This window comes from Pygocentrus nattereri, chromosome 3 (genome assembly GCF_015220715.1).
Source record: "Pygocentrus nattereri isolate fPygNat1 chromosome 3, fPygNat1.pri, whole genome shotgun sequence".
NCBI classification, from domain to species: domain Eukaryota; kingdom Metazoa; phylum Chordata; class Actinopteri; order Characiformes; family Serrasalmidae; genus Pygocentrus; species Pygocentrus nattereri.
Genome location: NC_051213.1, coordinates 14,115,769 through 14,141,890, shown reverse-complemented (window position 1 = coordinate 14,141,890; position 26,122 = coordinate 14,115,769). Strand labels below are relative to the sequence as shown.

The 26,122-nt window shown below is 38.5% G+C and overlaps 1 long non-coding RNA gene across 1 annotated transcript; it reads right to left on the bottom strand.

Annotated features, from left to right (window-relative positions):
* Positions 1-336: 336 nt before the first annotated feature.
* LOC108431210 lies at positions 337-17,069 on the bottom strand. The gene is made up of 3 exons (XR_001858136.1): positions 16,831-17,069; positions 12,571-12,672; positions 337-693 (listed from the first exon to the last, which is right to left on the bottom strand). It is a non-coding gene; the product is annotated as an uncharacterized LOC108431210 (long non-coding RNA).
* Between the last annotated feature and the right edge of the window lie 9,053 nt (positions 17,070-26,122).

Here is a 26,122-nt window from a genome sequence, read left to right as displayed (position 1 = left end):
GTGTCACAGAAGTGCTGAGACTGATCCACCAACCAAATAGTACCTGCTCTGTGGTGGTACTCTGGGGGTCACATTGAAAAAAGGGGTAAAATAAGACTAACAAAGTATGCAAAAAAATGGACTACAGTCTGTAATGGTAGAGCTGCATCTATACAGTAATTGGTAAACTTGAAAGACCTTTTCAGTAGTGTCTGTTTAGAGTAATCTAAGTTTCATCTATAAACATGAGCAGAGAACTAAATCTGACAAAAATAAATCAAACAAATCATATTAAAAAAGAGAATAAGACAATCATTCTACCTGAATGACAAAAAAAACCTCCAAAAACCCAGTAACTCAATTTGTGCAATTTGTTTTATACAGCCCTTAAAAATAACAGTGTCAGGTGTACTCAGAATAGAAATCCTAGCCAGACACATCATTAGCATTCAAACACGATCTACATTCAACTCCTAATAATTATCTTGTTTGAGAAGTACAGGCTTTGTTCAAAGACATTACTACTCTATGTGATTGGCTATTGCTCCCTTGAACTAACACAATACACCAATGACACAATATTAAGACACTGTATATGAGAAAATAATCAAATTATAACAGGTGTGCTATGAATAGGGCGATATATACTCTTTCCACTGCATTACTACGCCACCAGCATTTCCACCACAGTTATTGATCCTAAAAAGGGGCCTCCTGTTGGAAAAGAAATAACATGTCAGAACTGCTCAGGAAGGGTCCTTATCAAATGTAATCAAAGGCTGCAGACAGATAAAAGGAGAGTTCAGCAGACAACAAAAATACATTTTACATAACTGAGTGGAGCGCAGGAGGAGAAATCCATCACCAACGACACTGTTCAGCATTATACAGTAATTATACTGTACACACACACACACATATATATATATATATATATATATATATATATATATATATATATATATATATATACATACATACATACATACATACATACATACATATATATATATATATATATATATATATATATATATATATATATATATATATATATATATATATTAGTTAAGAGCACATGCACATTATCCAATCATCAAAGCTTGGGTGGCAAGCTTCGATTGTCTCATCAGGTGGAAACTCTCCTATTCTCATATTCTCTTTGAAAAACAAAATCCCTGCTATGCGTTCCAAAAGCCAAGAGATCAAGAGGCAGATAATTAAGCCATGACTTATTTATCTTCTGACGATAACATTTGTTCCTTTGCCTAGATTCATAGGTAATCCCCTATATCTCTCTCTCTCACACTTGTACGCACATATTCACTCACTCGCTCACGCTTCGTTCCTCTTTCTTGAAGACATTATCTTAATAATTCCACACCTGTGAAGTCCACTCCTTTTAATGATCCCCAACATGGCAAAGCAGCGTGAGTAATAGACAGGGCTACACCAGCAAGCTCGAATTAAATGATTGCATTTGTCAGAACAAAGGATTTTTTTTTTGCAGGAAGATGGAAACATGCAATTTAAGAGAACTTTCCTCTTCTGTCACAGACCCCCTGCTCTAATAATTAGTATAATGATTTTCTTCATGTCCTTTGTGTTCTGATCACCTGTCATGCCAAGCCCTTTGTTCTGTAGTTCTCAGTGTATTTTTTTTTAACAAGGTCTCAAATAAACAACCTTTTTTTAAAATAAAACTTTATAGAACCTTATAACACATTATGTATGTGTGCTTTAATATGAATAACGTATTTTAAAAGTATTACTTAAAAAACAATCATGTCAAAAAATAGCCAGTTAAATAACAGTCGTAAATATAAATGCAGCGGAAACCTAAATTTTCTTTTTGATTTTTGTCCAGTATTTTTCCTCATTGTAGTTATAGCCAATTACCACCCACCAGTTATGACCTCCTAGAGTGAACCCTTAGACACTAGCACTACACAGGAGTATGGGAGCAGTTACTTGATTTTCATTTGATATTCAATATAATAATACTGACTTCTCACTAAAGGCTATCAATTCGCTGTGATAGCAATTCAGTTATAACTGCAGTCACACTTTATATTAAATAGCTCTAATAACTGTAGTTACACATTAAATACAACTCATGAGGTATTGTTACAGATGGATTACAGCAGTACAACTTCTGTATCAACTTCAGTAGTGTTAGTTCATGTAGTTGCATGTGTGCATCTTAATAACAGTAACACCAAATTTCCTCTTATCTTATTATACCTGTGTGATAGGGTGGACTGCTGTTTCTCCAACAATACTATTCTTATGAGGTATCTGTGCAGTTGCAGTATAAGCACTCACATGCACTCCTCCTCACTCAACCAGAAACGTGTTGTTGGAAAAACAGCAGTTTGCCTTCTTACACATAATTGTGAGAAATAACTGAGGTTCTTGCACTTACATAAGCTGTACTACAGTAATCGAACAGCAAATAATGACTAGTGTTTACATCATTGTTATTACTACTGTTAATGTGTAACTACACAATTGGACAATATAGTGACTAACATCAGCATTACTTCATTTACTGTATTAACAGTCTCATGCAAAATGTATTGCTGTTACTTTACATGACGAAAACAACTTACAACACTGAGTATTCATGTATAGCTACTGTCAGTATTTGCAAGATGACATGAGATGTCTGATGAAGCAAATGACGTTTACTTAAGGAAACAACTAGGAGTCTTAATCTCATGTCTTATAGGTACCAAATTAGTTTGAAATGTTTTATAACATTGTGTCAGATGGAAAAAATGACCAGTTCACATTATCTTTCAAATACTGAAGCCATTTATAAATGATATGTAAGTATGGCTTTTAAATGCTTATGCATATGTTTTGCAGTATTTATATAGGCATCCTTCAAATAACATTGTTTTTCCAACATGTTGGAAAAGATTAGCATACTTTATGACTGACTTCACTGAGGATGTCAGTACTAGGTGAACAAGACGTGTGAGGCTGAGTGGCAGTTGACAGCATCATGCCTAAAACATGAACAATAAACCATACGACTACACTAATGACTCCACTAATTACTATGAATTTGCCTGTTCAATATCCCCTTTGTTATTTTTATTCATATTTGTGCATACCCTGTTTACATTGTAGCTCGTGATTAATATGATAAGGTTCAAATTGCACAACTAAATGAAACTATAGACCGAGATAGTTCCAGTAACCTTTGCTGGAGTAAACATGCAAATTCAACATCATTACAGCCTTCTATTCATGGCTTCACTGTTGGTGAGGGATGAAATTAACTCATAAGAATTCATACTTAAACTGTGAGCATTCTTAATTATAAGCAATTTTAATGCGTGATGTCCTATCAGATTAATCCTGACAGGTGTGAATACTGTTGGTCAAGACCTCTAGAAGGATGAAAATACTACAGTAGATGAACAGCAGAACAGCAGCACCCTATAGAAACATTACAAGACTATGAACCCTAATGCAATAATCCAAGGGGCTCTATTTCCACAAACCTCAGTTTATTGACAATAAAGATGTATTACTAATCTGCTTGGGTGCCTGAACGTTTTCCCTGGATTTCACTCAAAAAACAATTTCACTCAGAAATCATAAGAGATTGTGACATTCAAAATCCACTATGTTCAAATATACTTTTGTTCAAAATAGTGTGTGCTTTAGTGTCTACCATGACTCACTCTTAGCACTAATGCAAAGGAAAAATGGTATTTTCCTGTTTAGGTGCAGACACAAAATGTGTCCAACCTCCAACATGTTTCTGTAAATATACACAAGTATATCAGCCCTTTTCAATACAAATAGGAAATATCACCCAATTATTAACTAAAACCGAATGCACAATTTCAAATCATGCTCTCAGTGGTTTTTCATTTCTATTCTCATACATCTTTTTAAATTATAATCTGAAACACCTTTCTATTTTCTCATTTGGAAAGCATTTTAGATGACCGTAGTGCATGAAAGGTGCTATATAAATAAACTTGCCTTGCTTTGCCTTATTTGAAGTCATTTATCTTGGCAATACGTGTGTTGCTGCTTGTTACAAAACACCATATATCATAATACTAAATGCAAATAAACAGTGAAAAGTAACAGGAATTTGGACCAGAAAGTGGTTGACATCTTGTGAGCCACTTTAAAGAACAAAGTTCAGATTTCTCCGATTTCCTCAGCCATCACCAAACCAGGTTTTGGATGATACCTACAATATGTTGTGGGTTTCCTTGTGCAAAAGTCTGAAAATGGTCAAATAAGTTATGTGAAACCATTAATTGTATGAATATACATAGTTTTTACTGAGCAAACCAACACACTGCCCATATAAACAACTTCTAAAATCAAATTTTCTTAAAGAACTAAAGCTTATGCTCAGTACTATATATTATACATATATAGCCATGAAAGTGATTGGATCACCTGAATTCAATGATGTGGAAGGGTGAGCAAATACTACACACACACACACACACACACACACACACACACACACACACATACATACATATACATATATATATATATATATATATATATATATATACATACAGAAATGTGCACAGTGAATTGCAGTACAGTACAGTAAATGCAGAAGTACTAGTGGTGCAAAAAGAGATGTAAACAGTGATCTGTACATAAAGTGTACAGTGCAGGTAGAGAGTAGCAGCATAATGTTCAGGTAACATATTAGGTAAACATTTACAGTATAAATATATAAATATACTAGAAATAAGGCTTAGTCAGAGATGAGGTGCACAGCATACAGTCCTCTGAGCTGGTGGAGCTCAGCGTGTAGTGTGCTGGGTGATCAGGCTGATTAGTCTATTACTGGTGTTAAGCTCAGGTCGATGCCGCCAATGAGACCAGTTTGACAGCTCGGGAAAGAATCTGTTCATGAACCTTGTGGTTCTGGCTCGGATGTTCCGGTACCTCTTTCCGGATGGCAGAGGGGGTGGCTGGGATGTGTGAGGTCCAAGGATATGTTGATGGCTTTCCTCTCACATCGCTTATCATATGTCCTCTATGGGTGGGAGGACAGCTGCAGTGATGTGTTGAGCAGTTTTGACCATCCTCTGCAGGGCCTTGCGTTCTGCAGCAGTGGTGTGAAACAACCTTCTGTGTTCTGGATGTGAAGACGTTGTTGGCTTTTCCTGACGATGTGGGATGTGTTGAGTGACCAGGTGAGATCCTCAGATACGTAGACATCAAGAAACTTGGAGCTGTTCACCATTTCCAACATCACCTCCTCGATGCTCACTGGTGCATGCTCTCTACTTCTCCTCCTGAAGTCAACAATCAGTTCTTTGGTTTTGCTGACATTGAGGGAGAGGTTGTTGGTGGCACACCACTCTGTGAGGAGCTTGACTTCCTCCCTGTACGGTCCTTCATCATTGTTGGTGATAATGCCTATGATTGTGGTGTGATCCGCAAATTTAATAAAAGTACTCGAGCTGTGTTTTGGAGTGCAGTGGTAAGTGTACAGTGCATGTACACACACACACACACACACACACACACACACACACACACACACACACACACACACCTCATTCAAAATCCATAAGGTTTAATATGATGTCTGCCCACCCTTTGCAGCTATAACAGCTTCAACTCTTCTGGGAAGCATTTTTCACAAGGTTTAGAAGTGTGTTTATTGGAATTTCTGACCATTCTTCCAGAAGCACATTTGTGAGGTCAGACAGTGATGTTGGACGAGAAGGCCTGGCTCACACTCTCCACTCTAATTCATCCCAAAGGTGTCCTATTGGGTTGAGGTCAGGACTCTGTGCAGGCCAGTCAAGTTCTTCCACACCAAACTCACTCATCCATGTCTTTATGGACCTTGCTTTGTGCACTGGTGCGCGGTCATGTTGGAACAGGAAGGGGCAATTCCCAAACTGTTCCCACAAAGTTGGGAGCATGAAATTGTCTCACTGTTCGTGAGATTATCTGAAAGCCACATGAAGTTTGGAGATCTGTAGCGATTGACTCTAGAGAAAGTCGGCGACCTCTGCACACTATGCATCTCAGCATGCGCTGACCCCACTCGGTCATTTTACATGACACTTTGTGGCTGAGTTGCTGTTGTTCCCAAACGCTTCCACTTTGTTATAATACCACTGACAGTTGACTGTGGAATATTTAGTAGCGAGGAAATTTCAGAACTGGACTTGTTGCAGAGGTGCCATGCTATCATGGTACCACGCTGGAATTCACTGAGCACCTGAGAGCGACCTATTCTTTCACAAATGTTTGTAGAAGCAGTTTGCAGGCCTAGGTGATTAGTTTTATACACTTGCCATGGAAGTGATTGGAACACCTGCATTCAATGATTTCGTTGGGTGAGTGAATACCTTTGGAAATAGTGTATTTTACTGAAAAACGAGTATAATTAAAAAGTACCAGCAAATTCCAGGTACAAGAACAATACCTGCCAAATGATGACAAGACAAACACACAATTTTATATATTTATATATATATATATATATATATTTATATATATATATATATATATATATATATATATATATATATATATATATATATATATATATATATATGTGCACATACACACACACAGTCAACCTTATCAAACACTTGTTTAAAATTATTATTAATTCATTTTGGGAGCCAAGACATCCAGCATGTGGAAAACCAAATTTACCCCTTCAGAATGCACTTTTTTCATGACCTTTGGCAGCAGTAACTGCAACCAGTATTTCCCTGTAATTTCATATTGGCCTTACACATTGCTGAGTAAGAAACAATGTGTAAGCCCATTCGTCTTTGAAGAACTGTATTAAGTCAGATATATTGGTAGGTTTTCAAGCACAAACAGCTCCTTTGAGGCCCTGCCACAACATCTATACTTAATTAGCTTAGGACATTGACATTGACAAGATTCTCTGATTCTGAACAGAGTTCATGGTTCCTTCAATAACAACTAGTTGACTGGATCCCAAAGCCCCCTCTTTTAGTGCTAACTTGCTCTTGTGTTGTTACTTTTCAGACTGGTCCAAAGTCCAGCTGTGTTTACAATACAGACTAATCTGTCCATAGAACATTTCCTAAAAGTCTTAGGGACTGTCCAGCATTGATGTCTCTTTTGGTTAGTAGTGTTTTCTGGTTTGCTGCTCCAAATGCCACTTTTACCCAATCTTTTTGAAACCTTTGGTGAATTCCTGCTTTGCTTCTGAAATTTTGGCAGGCTGACCAATCCTGACTCACCAACGTTCCAAGGGGTTGTGAACATTGCCAATGTTCCTAGGGTTTGTGTACTATGACTCTCAGTGTGTTTTGGTTATGAACTTAGGCACACTTTGTAACTCATTTCAACAACTTTTTTCCCCTCATATCTTTTCAGCTTTCATTTGATCATAGCCTTCCGGGCTTGCAGAAAATTTATGGCAGCTACATTGCTCTGAAGGTAAACTTCAATATAAAAGAAATTTACATTTAAATTTAATTTTCAACAGGGTTGGCTTAATTCAAGTGGTCACATTTTGGGTCTTTAATCATCTTAATCTCATCAATAAAATGTGGTTCCATTTTTGCTCGAATAACTCAGGGTGCAATAAGTGTTTGATAGACAATGCATGTTTTAAAATATACCCTTTGTTTAATATTACATTTTGTGTTAAAGATCTAAAAGCATTCATTGTGAGAAATATACAACCAGGAAGGGGCGAATACATTTTACATCACTGTATATGATCCATCACTAAGCACAGAGCATCAAATGGGTCTTTATTGTGACTAATATTAACAATAAATTATCTTTCGATTGATATTTGTAACGGTGTAAGTGTGGTATGCAACACAGGTGAATATCTATTTAGAGGATATGTCTGCAGGCAAAAACATTATCTTTTTAACTTTTACTTTGGATACTTTTTTAAAATCAAAGACCTTTGTGCTTAAGTAGAAAGTCATATGCAAAACTAAAAATAAAACATAAAATGTATCCTGTGCAAAATGTTAAACCCAGGACATAAAAAAAAAAAAAAAAAAAAAAAAAAAAAAAAAAACGGCCTAAAAAATGCAGGGCAATGGCATTTTTATGTTTGTTTTAATTTAACTTTTCTCTTATAAAAATATAGAATTCAACCAGCAGTGTCCAAACTTTGCATACGACTGTACATACATAGTACTTTTACTCTGGTATGGAAGTATTGTACTTTCCATAGCCATTTGACCCACCACATGCACCAAGGCCATGATTTTGCCCCTTGTGTGAAATTAATGAAATGAAAATTTTGAAAACAGGGCTCCTCCTTGTTGGTCTAATGGCACCTGTGAGGTCAAGGTGGAGTGCTGTCTCTAGTCTTGAGTGTTGTCAGAATGTTAAACTCAAAACTTCAAAAGCCACAGAAATGCACAGGCCAGTAAATTAATGCTTGATTCAACCCAGGAAGGGCTTGCTAATTACCTGAGTTGGGTTAGGTGGGTTCGTGTAGGAAAACCGTATTTCGTCCATTGCTGTAGCCCTAGAGGACTGGAGTTGTACACCCCGGCCTTAGAGTGAAGGTCCTAAAACTTCCTAATCCCATATGCACCACTTTCAACCATTCAATCAATAGCTGACTTATGTTTCTGAGAAAAAACCTCAATGCTATAGACTGCCATTTAGCCAGCTACTTAACATTTTTAATTTACCCAACTGTGTAAGGATTGACAAAGACATTTGAGTGAGATTTACAAAGGGAGAGAAATGTTCTTGTTCTTTAGCTCATCTTTGTAAAAACATCAGCAGCAAGGGTCAAGTTAACAAGTCAGGGCACAGGAAGTGCTCAAAAAGCATGACACTGAATAGGAAGATCACTGATCACGGGCTTCCAGTAGGCTGTAACAGACTTGTTATTTTAACATGAAATACTCAGGAAAGGCTTAGCAGGATCAGTGTCTCATGTCAGATCCTGGTGTAGAGGTTCCCCCAGCTGTAATGAAGCCTCATTATCTCCAGGCACCTTTTCCAGTGCCTGAATTTGTGTAGTGGAAGAAGAGAACAAAAATGGGAAAGAATGATGATGGGTCATCTGTGTGGCTGTTATGTTAATTTACAGACTAGTACTGCAGTAAGGAGCCAGCTCTCCACTGACTTCTATAACTTTTTTGATACACTAGTCTGCTGCACTACTCAGTCACATGAAGCTAAGATCACTACGCAAAAAATTACCATTGTGACCAATGTGCTGAAAAGGACTTGATTAATGGGATGACTTGAAATGTATAATTGTTAAGGGAAGAAATGTGAAGATTGGTTATTTAAATGTTTAAAGAAACAATGCCCAATAACTGCTTGTTGAAATTGAAGGAACAATTAATTTTTTCAATTTAATTTTTAATTAATTCAAAATGTTTTTAATTGTCTTGTCGTCATTTGGCAGGTATTGTTCTTGTACCTGTAATTTGCTGTTACTTTTTAAAATTGTACTTGTTTTTCAATAAACTACACTATATTTCCAAAAGTATTCACTCACCCTTCCAAATCAGTGAATTCAGGTGTTCCAATCACTTCCCACAGGTGTGTAAAACCAAGTACCTAGGCATGCAGACTGCTTCTACAAACGTTTGTGAAAGAATGGGTCACTCTCAGGAACTTGGTGAATTCCAGCATGGTACCATGATAGGACAGCACCTGTGCAACATGTCCAGTCGTGAAATTCCCTCGCTACTAAATATTTCAGTCAACTGTCAGTGGTATTATAACAAAGTGGAAGCGATTGGGAACGACAGCAAGTCAGCCACGAAGTGGTAGGCCACGTAAAATGACAGCAGATGCTGGGGTGCATAGTGCTCAGAGGTCATCAACTTTCTGCAGAGTCAATCACTACAGACCTTCAAACCTCATGTGGCCTTCAGATTAGCTCAAGAACAATGCGTAGTGAGCTTCATGGAATGGGTTGCCAAGGCCGAGCAGTTGCATCCAAGCCTTACATCACCATGAGTCTAATGCAGTGGTGTAAAGTGCCGCCACTGGACTCCAGAGCAGAGGATGCATGCTCTCGGGAGTCATGAATCACACTTCTCCGTCTGGCAATCCGATGGACGAGTCTGGGTTTGTCAGTTGCCAGGAGAATAATACTTTTCTGACTGCACTGTGCCAAGTCTAAAATTTGGTGGAGGGGGATTATGATGTGGTGATGTTTTTCAAGAGTTGGGCTCGGCACCTTAATTCCAGTGAAAGGAAATCAATGCTTCAGCAGATCAAGAGATTTTGGACAATTTCATGCTCCAAACTTTGTGGGAACAGTTTGGGGATGGCCCCTTCCTGTTCCAATATGACTGCGCACCAGCGCACAAAGCAAGGTCCATAAAGACATGGATGAGTGTGTTTGCTGTGGAAGAACTTGACTGGCCTGCACAGAGTCCTGACCTCAACCCGATAGAACACGTTTGGGATGAATTAGAGCGGAGACTGTGAGCCAGGCCTTCTCGTCCAACATCAGTGTCTGACCTCACAAATGCGCTTCTGGAAGAATGGTCAGAAATTCCCATAAATGCACTCTTAAACCTTGTGGAAAGCCTTATCAGAAGAGTTGAAGCTGTTACAGCTGCAAAGGGTGGGTCGACATAAACTCTATGGATTAAGAATGGAATCTCACTCAAATTCATATGCGGGTAATAAGCGAATACTTGCAAGTATAGTGTAGGAGGATCAATTGAGCTAGGTTCAAACACAGTATGGTGAGCCACTAATGTTCTGTAATGTGCTGTGAAGATTTCCCCCAGTTTTTAGCTTGCCTTGATGTGTGCGTTTTGACCTCCCCTTGAAACTCTTCAAAGGCCAGGTCAAAATCCTCTCAGTACCACTGCAGCTAAAAGGCAGCACATTTTCCCAACTCCCTTCTAAACAACCAACCAGTGTGGCATTTACGTGGAGACCTCAAGGAGGGCAGAGAATGTAAGGTCAACCCAGCTCTAAATAGAGAAGATTGGTGCAATAGAATATGTACATGTTTGGCATTAAGCAAAAAAACTTTACTTAAGACCATGAAAATTGAAAATGGCTAGCTTCTCAACATTCCACATGTATTAGGAGGAAGTCTAAGTGAGAAGGTTTGTGTTAATAACTTTAGCTTTAAGAATTTAAAAGTTATATTAAATGAGTTGGTCATAATCGCTTGGACACCAAATGTAAATGAAAGCAATTCTGATAAGTTCAGCTGTATTCTGTTCTGATCATATAGCTGTACTTCCTACTTTAAAAAAAGCATTACTATTAAACAAGCCAATTCAGTGGTTTTGTATATCTGTGTGATTATGTCATTTGGTTTATATAAAAGGGTGAAATAGGTCAGATAAACATGCATTTCACCTGAAAATGAGTTCCCTGACCTTGTGTAAATGATTTTGTTTACCATCTGCAACTGAAGAGTGAAGGTGAAGTGTTATAGAGCAGCTCATGACTTCAGTCCTTGCTGCATTGAGTATTACATTATCTCTGAAAATCCACTCTCACATTTCAGTGTACTCGCTACATCCTTCAAATGCAGCAATCTATATTATAATAAAGAGCAACAGCTATGCTTTGTGTATTCTGTGCTTTTGGGTGATAGATGGGATTTTCTTTAGAGGTCCAGGTGACAGCTTCTGTGACTTGTAGCGCTCAGCTTGAATAGGCAGTCAGGCTGTTTCCAGCTTTGCATTAATCTGACTCAATCAGTGCATATATAAATTATTTCATTTAATTTGCTCAAGGCCAGGTGGTGACAGTAGAATCACGATTTTATCCTTATGGCAAAATCAAACGTATGGGTACAGAGGGTCAGACTGGCTAATACACACTGTCTTATTTTATTTTTCTTTCTTTCCTTTCACACATTAACTGTTACAACTTTACAAATGTCTTTTTGTGATTTTCAGTATATGCAGAACAAATACAGTAATCTAGTCTTAAAATTGAATACTTGTAACTGTACAAGTGAACAGAGGCCATAATTGTCAGGGATACTGCCTTTCCTTTCAAACTGACTGGCTCATGTTTATGCACACAAATTGTTATTAGATGTCACTCTATTTGGCATGCCAGTATGTTAAATTAGCTGAGTCGCAATGCAGTACAGTAGAAAGTTTCTAGTTAGTTGACTGCATTAATTAATGGTGCATTAAAATGTTCTGCTGGCAACTGCTGTAGCTAGTTTATTTTATACTGTAGTACTGATAGTATATTTATGTAAGCCTTTTTACCAAAACAGCCTGCTATTCTACACACTACTTGCCCAGGGTTTTTAGCCAGCTTATCATGAAAACATGGTGCCATGAAAAAAATGGTCTTGCTTAGCAGTGTGAATGTCAATGTAAATCAGCTCTCTGTTTAAAGCAATTTTATTTATTCTCCATCAAACAATTAACTGAGGTACCACGGGACCTGTTCACCTGCACATTAAGGCTTGACGCTAACTAGGCCATTTGTTACATGTTAAGTCGTGAGTAAGTGCGGGAATGCTGGAATATCTAATATGGCAGGAATATGCAGCTGACCATATTGTTACTGCTGATTGTTATTTTGCCATGTTGCCCCAATCTTTTTTTATAAATAAAAGGTATCCTACCTTACATGCCTACTCACCAACAGCAAAGAGCTTTAATGCTGAAACATGAAAGGCTCCTACAGATCTCTCCTGTGAAGGCTTGGCAAGTTTCTCAATCCGCTTCATCTCCTTTGGAACCTCTAAAGCCATTTATGCAATGAAAAGAAACAGGAAGAAACTTTTAGTTGCGTGATTAAGCTTGCACAAGGTGAAAATGCAAGTCATAAGCACAAGGCTGTAGTCTGATTTCTGCTTTTTTATGCTCATTATTATGGAAAATCTTCATAGGCTACATGAGGTTTTTGTGAGGAACGGTATACAGACTGCAGTTAAATAAATGAATATGCAAGTAAGATATGAAACAAAAAAGTAGACCTATTATCTATTGCCATAAAATGCATTTGCTGCAGGTCACAGTTTTCATTTGAATTGAACTGTGCTGACCAACTGCCTGAATAAGATGTGCAACAGACCCTGCATAATTCATCTATAATAAGACTGTGGAATGTACGAATCAGTTGAGACCTTTTAAAACTCAGGTCACATGATTAATAATGCATAAACGATAATGAAATGTCCTCTTTTTTTTTCAAGAAAGCTACAAATGTAAAATGTGTAGAGCGTTAATCTAACATTTAACTCATCTCCTGAATCTGAGATTATGGAGCATTAGTATAAAGACAGTCACACAGTCAGTGAGTTTAATTTTATTGACTTACTGTTTAATGTAATACAGAAAAGGTTACTAGAGAATTTATCCATGTCCACTTTTTCAAAACATACTAAATAATGTGCAAAAGATCATCTGTAGTTTATTCAACCTTCAGTCAAAATGGCCTTTTGAAAACAGCCTGCATAAGGTAGGAAAATAAGCAAAAACCAGGTTTTTCTGAAATCAAGCTCCTCTCCTGCTTCAGATCTGAAAAAAAATCCACAAGCGTTTCTGTCCTTCCACTGTGAGAAGACACTCAATACTGTGAGTTTCAAAGGATGTGTAGCTTTCAAGAAGCCCTTACTGAGAAAAAAAAAAGAAAAAAGGGGAAAAAAAAAAAACTACAATAACAAGAAAATTAAACATAAAAGTGCTGGTGTTTTGGACTGCCCATCCCCAAGTCCGTACCTCAACATCACTGAATGTGTTTGGGATTATGGGAAGCAGAAAACGCAACCAAGACTGAACTTGGAAGATGTGGAAAAATATCCCTGCAGGTTTCTTTGAAAAGGTAAAAGCAAGTCCTCAGACAAGAATCGAATCTGTAATAAAGGCAAAAAGTCAGACAACAATACTGAACGTTTAAATTTCATATTTAATTGCCGAAGCTTCTGCAAAATTTAAACTGCAAATTAAACAAATGAAGAGTGCTCTCCTCTTATTGATCCAGAGGCAATCAGGTCATCAGAGGGAAAACCACACCCCTCATGAGGGAAAACATTCTGCAAAATTAAAAGGCAGTGAAAGAGAAATTGTGGGACACTGTCTTGAAAACAGCTTCAACACAAAATCAATAGTCAAGAGTAGCCCATAACAGTAGCCTTCTGCCACAGGAAAGAAACAAGTGTAGAAACTAAGTCTGATTGGACACATTCAGTGCCCCTTTTCTTTCCCAAAATCAGTGTGGAAAAATGTGTCCAGGCCTCACTTCTTTTGAATTGTAGGTGATGCTAGTCAATATGGTCACTAAGATAGCTAATGTTAGCTAACGTTGTGATCAAAATGCTCAAGTCACTATCAGCCAGTATTAGGATGCATATTATTAGTACTACTATAATCAATATCCTCCATGTTCTATATCAGTTTAAATCACATATGTATGAACTTGTCATCTTGCAATCATCCATTTAGTCATAAACCATTTTGTCTCTGGAAACATTAAGATCAAGTACTCTGGTAGCCAGCTAGCCACCTGACGCAAACGTCTGCTACACCCAAAGACATGGATACTATCAGGATTCCATAAAGTCCATAAAGGATGGGGAGCTCTCCTGTCTGTTTTACGACAGCTTTAAGACAACTATGACATATTTTCGGCTCCATTTTGCATCTTGAAATGCTGTAAAACCTTAAATCAGGTTTTTAATCGTACAACCTGTCACACAACTGCTTTTTGGCATATTTGCAATTTTGGCTTATAACTAAGAGAGAGACGTGTGCAATGCAAATCAATGGAAAGTGCAGAGCTGTTTTCCCCACGGTGTGGGCATGGCCTAAATGTGCTGTGTCTCTGTGTAGCTACATATTGCCTTGAGGATATGCAGTAAAGGTAAAGTAAAATCGACCGATTTTTTTTTCTTCCTGATTTCCTACATATTTCTCTGCTTATGTTTAACAAGCTGCTGATTCACACCTTTAGCAGCTGTTTTAAAGACACAGCACATTGCGGCCTACTGAACAGCTGCCACTGACTGTTAATCTCTCATGTTACACACCTACATACGCACATACACGTCTACCTCTCTATATGTTTAACACTGCGCGATGGGTTGACTTGTTCAGTCAGTAGCCATAGCTGAAGATCAGACCGTTGACGTGAAGATAAATCAGTGAGAAAGAGAGGGAGACTGAGCTGAAGTCTGAAGTTCAATAGTGATGACAACACACAGCAGCACACAGCAGCGGGACAGTCGTGCAGTGTCAGCTGCTGAGAGGAAGACGCTCTGCTGAGTATGCTGTAGCATTAAAGAAGCTAAAAGGAACTGTGAGTGAGTCAGTGTGAGCACGCAGTTGCACGCCAGTCATTACTGGATATACACTGTCAAACATAACCGAGACAAGAAAAAGTTTAAAGGGGAAAACCAAGGGCGGATTTGATTTGAGGTATCGTCTACCTGCACTCATTGAGGTGCACCATATCTCTGACAGCTAATCCTGGATGAGGCATGTTCCTCAGCTCTTATACCAGTAGCAGCGTCTGACTGGCCTGGCTGAACTGTCAAATATCACAATTATTATGAATCTTAGCTGTAATATGACTTCAGGTCTTACGACAGCTAAGTAGTAGCACTAGGACTAAGAACTCTAGTTTAATGTGTGAACTGCTGGGCTAACACTGCTAGTTAACAAATGCTGGTGCTGGACTGTCACCAAACGCATCTGTTTGGAAAACACGGCAAAACCTTAATTTATTTGCCTCAAAAAGCTACATACTTTTAAACAAAACAACTTAACAAAATGACAGATGGACCTTATGTAAACCTTTAAGCTAGAATTTAAACTTGTCATCAGTAGAACACCCCGCTTGGTAGGTCTCCTCCGTCGCTGCGCAGGAATCACGACTTTGTATTTGGAAGACAGTCAGATAACCAGCAGTTGCATCCCCAATAATGACAAAGCAAGAGAATTGTGTTGTACTCCATTCTGTATGAACAGTAAGTTTCTCATCTAAATGCTGAATCAGTTGCATTCCTCCATCTGTACAGGCGCCGGGGCGTTCCCGCTGCACTGTTTAAGGTGGAACAGTCAACTCTTTACCTCTTATTCTCCAGGGTATATTTTGGTGTTTTCCATCTGAATTAACACAACCAAATCACAAGGCAAATTATTCAGTAACTGCATGAAATCAATGTACATTTTTATTTTTTTGTGAAAGCTACCTTCAAATTAACAGCGCATGTGTTTTATGATCACACATACTCCTATACGCTTACGGTTTAACGTCACTGCTGAAAGCCAAAAAAATCTTTGATGCTCTTTGTATCATTTTATAAAAATAATTTTTACAGAGTTTATCACTGAAGACACGCCATCTGTATAGTTTATATCCCAGATTTGTGGAAAAATGGGTCGACTTTCAGTAGATAAAAAATGAGTGAGTTCAACTTCTATTATAAGGGTTTTAAATGGCATCACCCACCTACTTGACGGGAAAGAACACGGACACGGACTCATATGACACCCACCTTCTGCACGTAGCTCATGAAACATGAGATTTAAGAAGAATATGACGCCGTGCGTTTTGGAACCACCGGTGGTCTCCAGGAGTTGTAGAGAAGCTGGCGAGTAAGAGCCGTTAAACCTGTATATGCAGCGATCCACTTACCTCAGAAGCACGAAGAAGGTCGCAAACGGGATATTTAAAAGGTGTTAGCTGTTAACAAAAACGGATGATAAGTGGGCTCTCTGTTCACCTTTACCAAGTCTTCGCTGCCGTTCTTTGCTCACTCAGCTAGCTAGGCTAATTAGCTAGCTAGCGTTAGCTACCAGCGTTGCCGTCATGCAGCCAACGCGCTTGAAAAACAACACTTTACACCGTTTGACTGTAGAAATAAATAAAGCATATTAAAAAACAAACACTTTTTACCTTCTTGAGTGTGAATTTGTCGAAGCGCTGGCGTCAACCGCTCCTACTCCCCACAGCAGAGACGCTGGAATCACCTGCCACTTCCCACAGGTGAACTCGGTCCCTGTCCGGCGAGTCACTGGTGAGTCCAGCTGACGCCGCACAGTCGACGGCCTTTGGGCTCATAACGGAATCTCCGTGCTAACACGTAATATTCGTAGTGTTAACGCGTGAAACGTATTAAGCCGATAATTTTCAGTATTTGGATGGCGTTGCTGTTGGGAAACCTTCATGAATCACGATGCGTTACCGCCTCCTGCTGTTGTGGCGTTATTGCTCAAACCACAGACCAAATAAATAAACAACAATAACAAAAAATGTTTTTTATTTATTTTTAAATACAAACAATGTCTTGTGGTATAATTTTTAATAGCATAAATAAATTGTATTGTTGAAAGGAATATCTGCTCAATAATATATACATAAGTAATATATCGCTGTTGTCGGAACAAAACCTCGTATCTCCAAAACGGTAGCTTGACAGGAGAAGGAAAAACATTCATTACTTTTAATGTACGTCAATGGAACCAGACATCTTCCCAAGTACATCATGAAACGTACCCACAATGTAAAGGGGACCAGGCACTTTTAAACTATGGCAAAAACTGACTTTCACTCTGATAGCAGCGATATGTTATTAATAACACGATTCCTCCTGATGAGGCAGGCTCAGTGTAGCCACAGGTAAGAGCTCAGCTCACTACATCATGAACAATCCGACTAACACGAATTAGCTATGTACACATAGTCTTTAAGGCCCAATCAGTTTTCTTCTGTTTACCCCTAACATAAAGCCTTGTTTTAGAGTGCCACCCTAACCCCTTGGAACGGATGTTACAAAAGGTAGTGGTTGAAATCTTGCCCTACAAAATGGGACAACCCTCAAATAAAAACAAAAAACATTGGTTCATTAACAGGCTATGGATAGACTTCAGTGATGGGAGAGAAGGGAAAAGTTCAGCATCCTCGCTATATGCAAGAGGGGTATAAGATATTCATTATCACCCACCGCTAATTCATTAGTAATACGAAGCTGAACTGTTGTTCAAATTTTCCAGTTCCACCTTAAATGCTGCAGCAGTTACATTCAGGCATCAATACTGCTGGATTATTTAAGGTGGAATGGGAAAATTAGCTAGCTACAGAGACGTTAACACACTTTTTTTTAGACTTGTTACGATGAAAACCATAATACATTGAAACAACATTAAACTAAGACAATACAATGGTTATCGTAATTTTTAATGGTGAAAATGCATTTCTAGGTTTCTTTGGTAGCTCACACAGCCATCTTGCTGGTTTTTCTTTCTTTTCCTCATAACACTCCGTTTGTATTGTGCCTCTGAAAAACCTCCATTTGGAGAGCCATGTAGCCCTAACACTTCACCCTACCCCTCTATCTCAACAAAAACCGGGACACCCTAACCTTTGACGTTAAAACGCAAACCAGAGGGCTAAGGGCTAAGTGGTAGGGGCAAGGGGTGAAATGGGATTGGGCCTAAGTTTCATTGTCGGTTGTGAAGTAATTCTTATTATGAAGCTGCATGTGTGTGTGGATTTGAGGCCTCCCATTGGCAGAGACCCCAAAAATGTGTAAACATGTTTTTTTTTGTAAACATGTTTCTTTTCTGGTGACAAGTAGTAGTAAATAGATAGTAATGTTAGCCTAGCATCTCCAATAGAGGGGTATCCTGTTTAATGTCACTGGGTGCGCACGCAGCCAGTGGGAACCCGTGTTAGTTGGTCAGTTAGTCAGATATGACCTACTGAACAAAACCAACATTATTTACTTTAGCTATCACTGATGTAAATCACTCAGTGCTAACTTACTCATTACCTAACGCTGGCAAACAGAAATGTACTGGTGTTCTGAGGAATTGTGCGACCTTGTCGAAATACTCTGGTGCATATTTATAGGTAGAGCTTTAGCTTTACACAAAACTGTAGGTACAATATTTTGATAGCCTAAATCACACGAAACTGAAGCTTCTCCAACTTCTTGTTCGAATTTTTGTCATTCCTCCTTAAATAGCGTAGCAGTTCCAGTTCCAGCACCCCAGGCCACGGCCCACTCATTCAAGGTTGAATGGGAAAATTTGAACAAGAAGTTGGTGAATCGGAAAATGACTCCAGTCTTGTCTAAATCACCATGTCAGAAAATGCTAAAATATTAAAGCTACAGTTAAGACATGCTGATGGCCAATTACCCTGCCAAAAAAAAGTGCGCTGCACTGCATCAGACTTTTGCATGACTACAAACCATCAGGAACCCAGTGTGCCCTTTTGATGGCCTGGATCCATGATCTGCAGTGTTTGGCAAAGGGGAATGTGATCCCCTCAGGATATTAAACATTCTCCAACATCATCTCTGCGGTAGGGACGGTTTACTGCACAACGACTCCTCGTCATTGTTGCTTTATGCTGTGAAGAGTGCTGCTTTCTGCCATGAAGAGTGCTACTTTCTGTTTCTTCTTGCCCCATAGTTGTGTGCGCATCTCCATGATGACATTGCACAAAAACCTGTAGCAAACTAAAGAAGCACCCAACAGATATCAAACATATCTTGGCTGACCGACTGCATCTAGGGTAACAAATCATGCTAATGTAATATTTTGCCAAACTAGATAAAGATAAAGGTTCCTAAAAGGTTCTTGGGTTTGATGTATGGTCCTAGGAAGAACCTTTAATCTGTATGTGACCTTTATATATTAAGTTGTTTAAACTTTAAAAAGGTTATTCAGTCTCACACATTTCATTAAAAAAAAGAACTAACAGTAGTTCTTCTCTGGCATCGTGCTTGATGTGCCTCTATTTGGAAGAAGCTGAGTGCTCTTGTTTTGCCTTAATTATCTATATATTCTTTATACCCAAATCATTCAGCCAAAATCAGTCGCATTTGAGAGAAAGCTGACCTTTCGTAGGTTTTTAAGTTTTTTTTCATTTTGCAGGCCTAATGTGTTGTTATAATTAGAACTTCCTATGTTTAGTGTGCTCCTGTTTCCAAGCCAACAATTTTTTAAATTACTCTGCAATGCACAGCTTTGCCTGCTTTGAGTAGCACAAAGGAGAAATAAACAGCCATAAATGATATGGCCAGTATGATAATTATGCAGTGCATTTGTCTTAACGCTCAGCAACACTGGCGCAGACGATGCCGACTGAAGTGGCTGTGATTCAAAGCCACATATTAGAAATGTAATAGCTTGTTTCAAACACTTTTCTTTTTCCCCTTCAGTGGGTTGCAGCGTGCCGCCAATGCGTCTCAACTGCTTTCGTACACACGTCGCTATCGATTTAGGGTGACGGGGCAAAATGGAGGAAGGAGGACATTTAAATGCGACAAGTGACATGGTGAAAAAAAACCACCCACGCACGCCTGTAAGCCCTCCCTCTCTGTACACACACACACACACACACACAAGCATGCATACATACAAACACTCACTCCAGCACACAGCCACACGGACTGTAGCCCTGCTGCTCTTTCCTCTGGCTGAATCATTACCATAATGCTGATGCTACGTACCAGAGTGGGTGAGAAGAGCTTGCTGAGACCCAATGTGACAAATGGGTTGGATGGTTCTTAAATAGTGTGCAGGCGTGCCGGTGCCATCCTGCATCGCAACCATGAAGGGACCTGACAGGAAATTCTAATTAATGGAAATCGGATGTTTGAAATGAACCACCACCACTTAACACAGAAAGACTCTAAACCTGATTTACTAGACTACAATAATCCCTTGTCATGCATTTCTTTTCTGGTCCCATGCAGTCATAGCTCTGAAGCTGGAGCATTAGGTAAGCGTGAGCAGAGGTTAAATTAGGAATTTAGGAGGTGGAAGTGTTGCAATTAGAGAGCTTGACTTGTCTTAGTGCTAAGAGATGTATCACTTATACTCGATTACTGGCATTTATTTCACAATACAGTTTTTAATGTAAGCGGTGTTGATAGCAAATGTGTATTTGTAAAGCATGTCACTTGCTGGGTGCTTTGAAAGAAGTGTTCAAAATGCATAAAAACTAAATAAATGGTAGGCTTCCTTTTGGAAACGTGGTAAATGGTCAACATTTACAGTCCTGCATAAGGTTCATGTTGATGTAATTTCAAAACAACCACCGAATACACCAGCCCAGTCAGAACAAGCCATGTCAGCTTTGTAAAACATCATTTTAGCATAGAGTTCATTCACTTTACTAACCTTCTAGGGCATCTGCTGCCCTGCATTTGGCTGTAATGGCCATGATGAAATTTACTGTGGTGAATTCCTACAGAAAACAGTTTAGCTACAGCAACCTTTTTTGGACTTTTAGACTGTTAGATATTTTGTTTTTTAAAGGGGTCCCATTACGCTCATTTTCACCACTACCATTTCAGAGTGGTAGGTTTTTACTGTGTAGCTCTCTTGAGTGAGGGTGTGCCAAGCTTACCAGTAGGCGGGCAGTAAAGATTATGTTAAGATTGTGTCAAGGAAAACAAAGAAAAAGGGCTGGAATTCCAATGAGCCATTGGTGTGTACTTTGGGTTTTGTAACTTTGCAGACCCTTTATGTGCTATATAAAAAGCTTTATAGCAAACTAAAGCTGGAAAAGCATAATAGGTCCCCTTTAATCAAAATTCCAACTATTAATTTGTAGCAAATAAATTTACACATTTATGCTTTCCTTTCTACAATGAAGGTCCTAAGAGATGAAAGGCTCAAGACCTAAATCTTTACAGTTTTGGTTACTGAAGTTTTTATGGTCCGCTGATTTAATGATAGTCAAGTTTATATTGCATTGCTAATATACTGGCTCAAGTTTTAGTTCCATTGCGAGTGGAATAACAAAATCTTTCACAGTAGCCATAAAATGCCATTTCTGCCTGTTTCTCTCAGTTTTTGCACTATACATTATTTTTCTTTAATAACATTGAGTATATGACAATGGGAATATGTATGATTAACAAGATCAGAGGCAAACTGGTGAGCAAGCAGGGCAATATTTATAGAAGTCATTTTATCATTTAAAAGCTAACTACTCTGGCATTTATACATGATGAGATGATAGAACGAAAGCTGAAGTTGTGCATTCCATTTATTTTCCATTTAAGCCTTCTATGCCTGCAGCTCAACACAGCTGCAACTTTTCACACACAGAGAGCCAACAGTGACCTAGTTCATCTGATAACAGGTTCTAAGGGAAAATATTGTAGAAAAGAACAGGAACTTGGGTGATTCAAACCACACTGGAAGCCAATGGGCAGTTTCTTCAAATATCTTAAGATACCATGAGATATGTTTATCAATACTGCCCAGCAGTATTTTCAGAGGCCCCCAGCTGTTATAAATTTTTTTCTCTTGAAAAATCTATCTGTAAAATGCATTACGTTGGCACAGTGGCAGAGGTGAAAATAGCTTGTGTCTACAGTGGCTAGTTTTATTGTTAAAAAATATTCGACGGAACCTTATCAATAAGCCGTGTGAATAATTTGTAATCATGTCAACAGTTGCAGCAAAATCTGGCAATGTGGGTGGACAGGGCGAGGTATGAAAAACACAATGAACGTTCATGGATGCTTGGATAAGTCACTCATTGTAAAATGCTTAGTGAAGTATGAAATACTTTCCTCGCTTAATCGTGTAATGAGGCACACTGCAGTGTAGTGTAAAGAAGTGCTCCAATGCACACATCACACATTGATGTTCAGCAACTTTTTTTTAAAAGTGTTTAAAGGGATATATGCCTTCTGTTCACTCATGAGACAAAAGCACAAACACATAGTTGGATATTCCAGTGAAATATGACATACCAGCAGTGAGAGAGTGGTTTGAGAACGAGGAAATTCGGGAAAAATCACAAAAAAATAAATCCCGGTCACAAGTAAAATCCAACCACCGCATCTAGTCTACAGACAGGAGTGACAAACATTTGCCAAACATTAGTCAACCATTTGCCTTTAATCATTAAAAAAATAAGGGCTCAGTGTCATTGATACAAAGCACTAATTTTATGAAGCATCAAAAGCTGTTTGATGCACTCTCTTGTAGACAGTTTTCAGCCTGCAAAACATGAGTTAGTTAGTGAGTGAATGACTGCAGTACAAGTCCTTTGAGGCACATTGTACCCACAAGCACCAAGGAGCACTCTTAGGTGTCTGCTTCATACGTTTACTCTCATTTTGTCTCATTCACTGTAGTCCTAAGGTTGAAATGGCATGAAACCCACATGATTTGGGAAGCTAGCAGGATTAGATAAGCTTCCCTGGATGGTTGTCCTTGGCAAAGTTTGAGAAACAATGTGATAGAATTTCCTCACTGTTTTCTGGATGCTGATATGAACTAGAAATGTTTCCTTTAAAATGTCAGCGCTGATCTGAAGTGCTTTGTCAGTCACCTAACTTGCAGAATCAGTGTGGTGTCCATAGGGAAACGAAGACTTAGCTGCATGACAGAGCTGTCAGTCATATCATCTGTGCGAGCAAACATGGAAATAACTCAACACAGGCTTCTATTGTTCTACATGATGCTGTAGAAATACCCAGCAAGTGTTTATGATGCATTCAGCTCCAAGTTTGAAGAGAGAAATCAGCAGAGATCCTCAGAGACTTGTTCAGCCTTTTAGTGTCAGCACCCAGAGATTGGACAGTGTGACAGAAAACTTTGTTGGTTTAAACTTTAATTAAAAGCACTCAAGAAATCATGAGCAGTTCGGTGCGCTCATTGTATGTGTTCCGTTTACGGAAGCAGACAATTTGTTAATATACCACAGGAAGCAGTCTGACATTATGACTGTTCACTAGAAATTGTTCAAAGCATGTGTAGCACTTTCCAGGAAACGGAAAGCTCTGCTGAAGACAAAACAGAGACCAAGACTTTATTACTACCAAATTGCACTGCTACACACAGCCTAGTTCTTGTTTCTTCTGGCCTCCATGTTCTTCCCGTTTTATTGCATTCTTGTTATGGTTAATGTGCATTGCTTTCAAATACTAATCATCAGTAGCAACAGTGGCCAATATAATTTGCTGAGACAATATCTCTACTCAGTTTTCATTACAGCTCATGCTGTTTTTATATTTATCACAGCATGACAAATGATGTCAAAGCACTTTTAGCTTTTTTTCTCAAGAATGTTCATTAGATGCCAAGAAACATGATCAGATATAACTGCCAACTAAGCCATTTCTAGAAGCACCTATAAGCACTTAAGTGTCATGGAAACTTCTAAAAAATCCAAAGCTGCGAGGTCTGTTTTATACTGTGTTTTATACTGTGTTCATCTCCAGTGTCCAGGGTGAGAGCTTATTTGATTGGCAACCACCCAATATGGATATGTTCACTGGCATACAAGCCCCTGCCCCATCTCTCTTTTTTTGTCTCAAAATTAAGGGTGCTATTTTCGATGGGTTGGAAATGCTTAATATTCCACTGTGCCAAACCCGTTAAAAAAAACTTGAAACTATCCATGGAGGGCAGGCACAGTTTGGTTGCTTCCATGAATTTTTAAAAGGGCTTCAAAAACACCCGCCTGATTGCGCTGTGCTGCTGTGTCTCTGCATGAACTTGTCTTTTGCGCTGTCTGTCCAGCTTCAAAAAAATGAAATTTCATAACATGCAAAACTGTAGATGCTTTGCTCTCATTTATTATGCATGGCACTAAAGATGAAAAGTCTACATGAGAATAGTTAAGTAGAATGATACTTTTGTATATTTAATTATTTTTAAACATAATTAAAAAACCCAAACATTGATCTATATTATTGGTCATTTCAAATGCAGGCCATTCAGATTTATGCTTGTGAGGACTCTTATGTACTCTTGTGGGATACTGAAGCCTCCTCCATATTCTTCAGGATATTCCTTGCTCTACCAGGAAATATCAAGCATTTTCCACAAAGTATGACTAAATTATTCACAAATACACTTTGTGTATTGTGGAAACACTAGAATACGTATATAAAAGCACCTCTCTGTTCATAGTATTCGATTATGTCATTAAGATCTCACATCTCACCATGTCGGTAGGTAAACTGTAACTCTGTGCTCTGAGATTTCATCTCCGTTATTGCAGCTACAGCCCTGCAGGTTGCTGAGATGCAGTCTCCAGAAAAGATTAGATAGATTGGTAGACTGGATCCATATAACCTGCATATCACCAGAATTCAGAAAATTCCAGTCTGTAAGAAATACTAAATGTGGCTAGCAAATTCATACACATATATAAAGCTGAAGTGAGCTTCTTGTTCTCTAGCTTCTCATTTGAATTTTGCATTCCACCTTAACTGGTGCTGTAGTTACACCAAGGTGTCTTAAACATAGATCAAATGACGAATGTTGGCAAATATGAAGCCAACATCAGCTTACCTAAATAAATGCATTAATTCACATTAATAAATGCTTTTATTTGTATCAATAAACGCATCCTTAATCAGCAAACACCTTAATTACCTTAAAAACATTTGGAAATGTTTAGTGAGCAGCCGACATGCAGCACAGAAAAGGAGGCTGGTCTGATGCTGCGTCACAAACCACACACTTCTGCACTTTACCTACTACACTAATGAGTGCACTACTTCTAATGGCATATGCACTATTCTTACACACTGTTTAGTTCGCTAGGGTGCAGGTTGGGAAGCAGCGCTGGTAATGCAGCAGGAAATCTCAGCCATTTAGATTTCAGCTTTCATTTAAATCATTATTATCACTATAGCAACAAATAAAACAACAAATAAAATCAAGACAATGCAGCCAAGTATATTAGTTAAGGCACTTTAAAAATGAGACTAAAAAAAAGTGAGAAAATATGTGTTTTACTGCCTTTGCTGGACCAGTTATGGCTTTGTCTCATTACCAACTGCCATAGCATGTTTTTACACAACAGGGATGTTGTCTACACAATTCTCTACAGAAATATGTTTTTGGATGTGTCCAGCAATGTACTTAATTGGCTCAAATGTTATTAAAAAACTACACTGGGAGTGTTTTTCTATAGTCTCTATAAGGTTTTCAAAACATGGATGTGCTTTGCACTATATAAAGGTAGGCACATTTTCATGGTTTACTTGAGGTCAGACCACCAGACATGGCAAAGTGAATCACTCTAACAATGACTCAAAAATGACATTTTTGTCCTAAATAAAAGGGCTACTGACCTTGGCATTACACTGTGGAGGTCAATTGGGTCTTCTTTATGACTTAAAAACACGCCAAAATAAAGGTCTTTTGTTTTTGGTTGTGCTGCCTGAAAAAACAAGTTCTTCGGTGAGTTGAGTGCT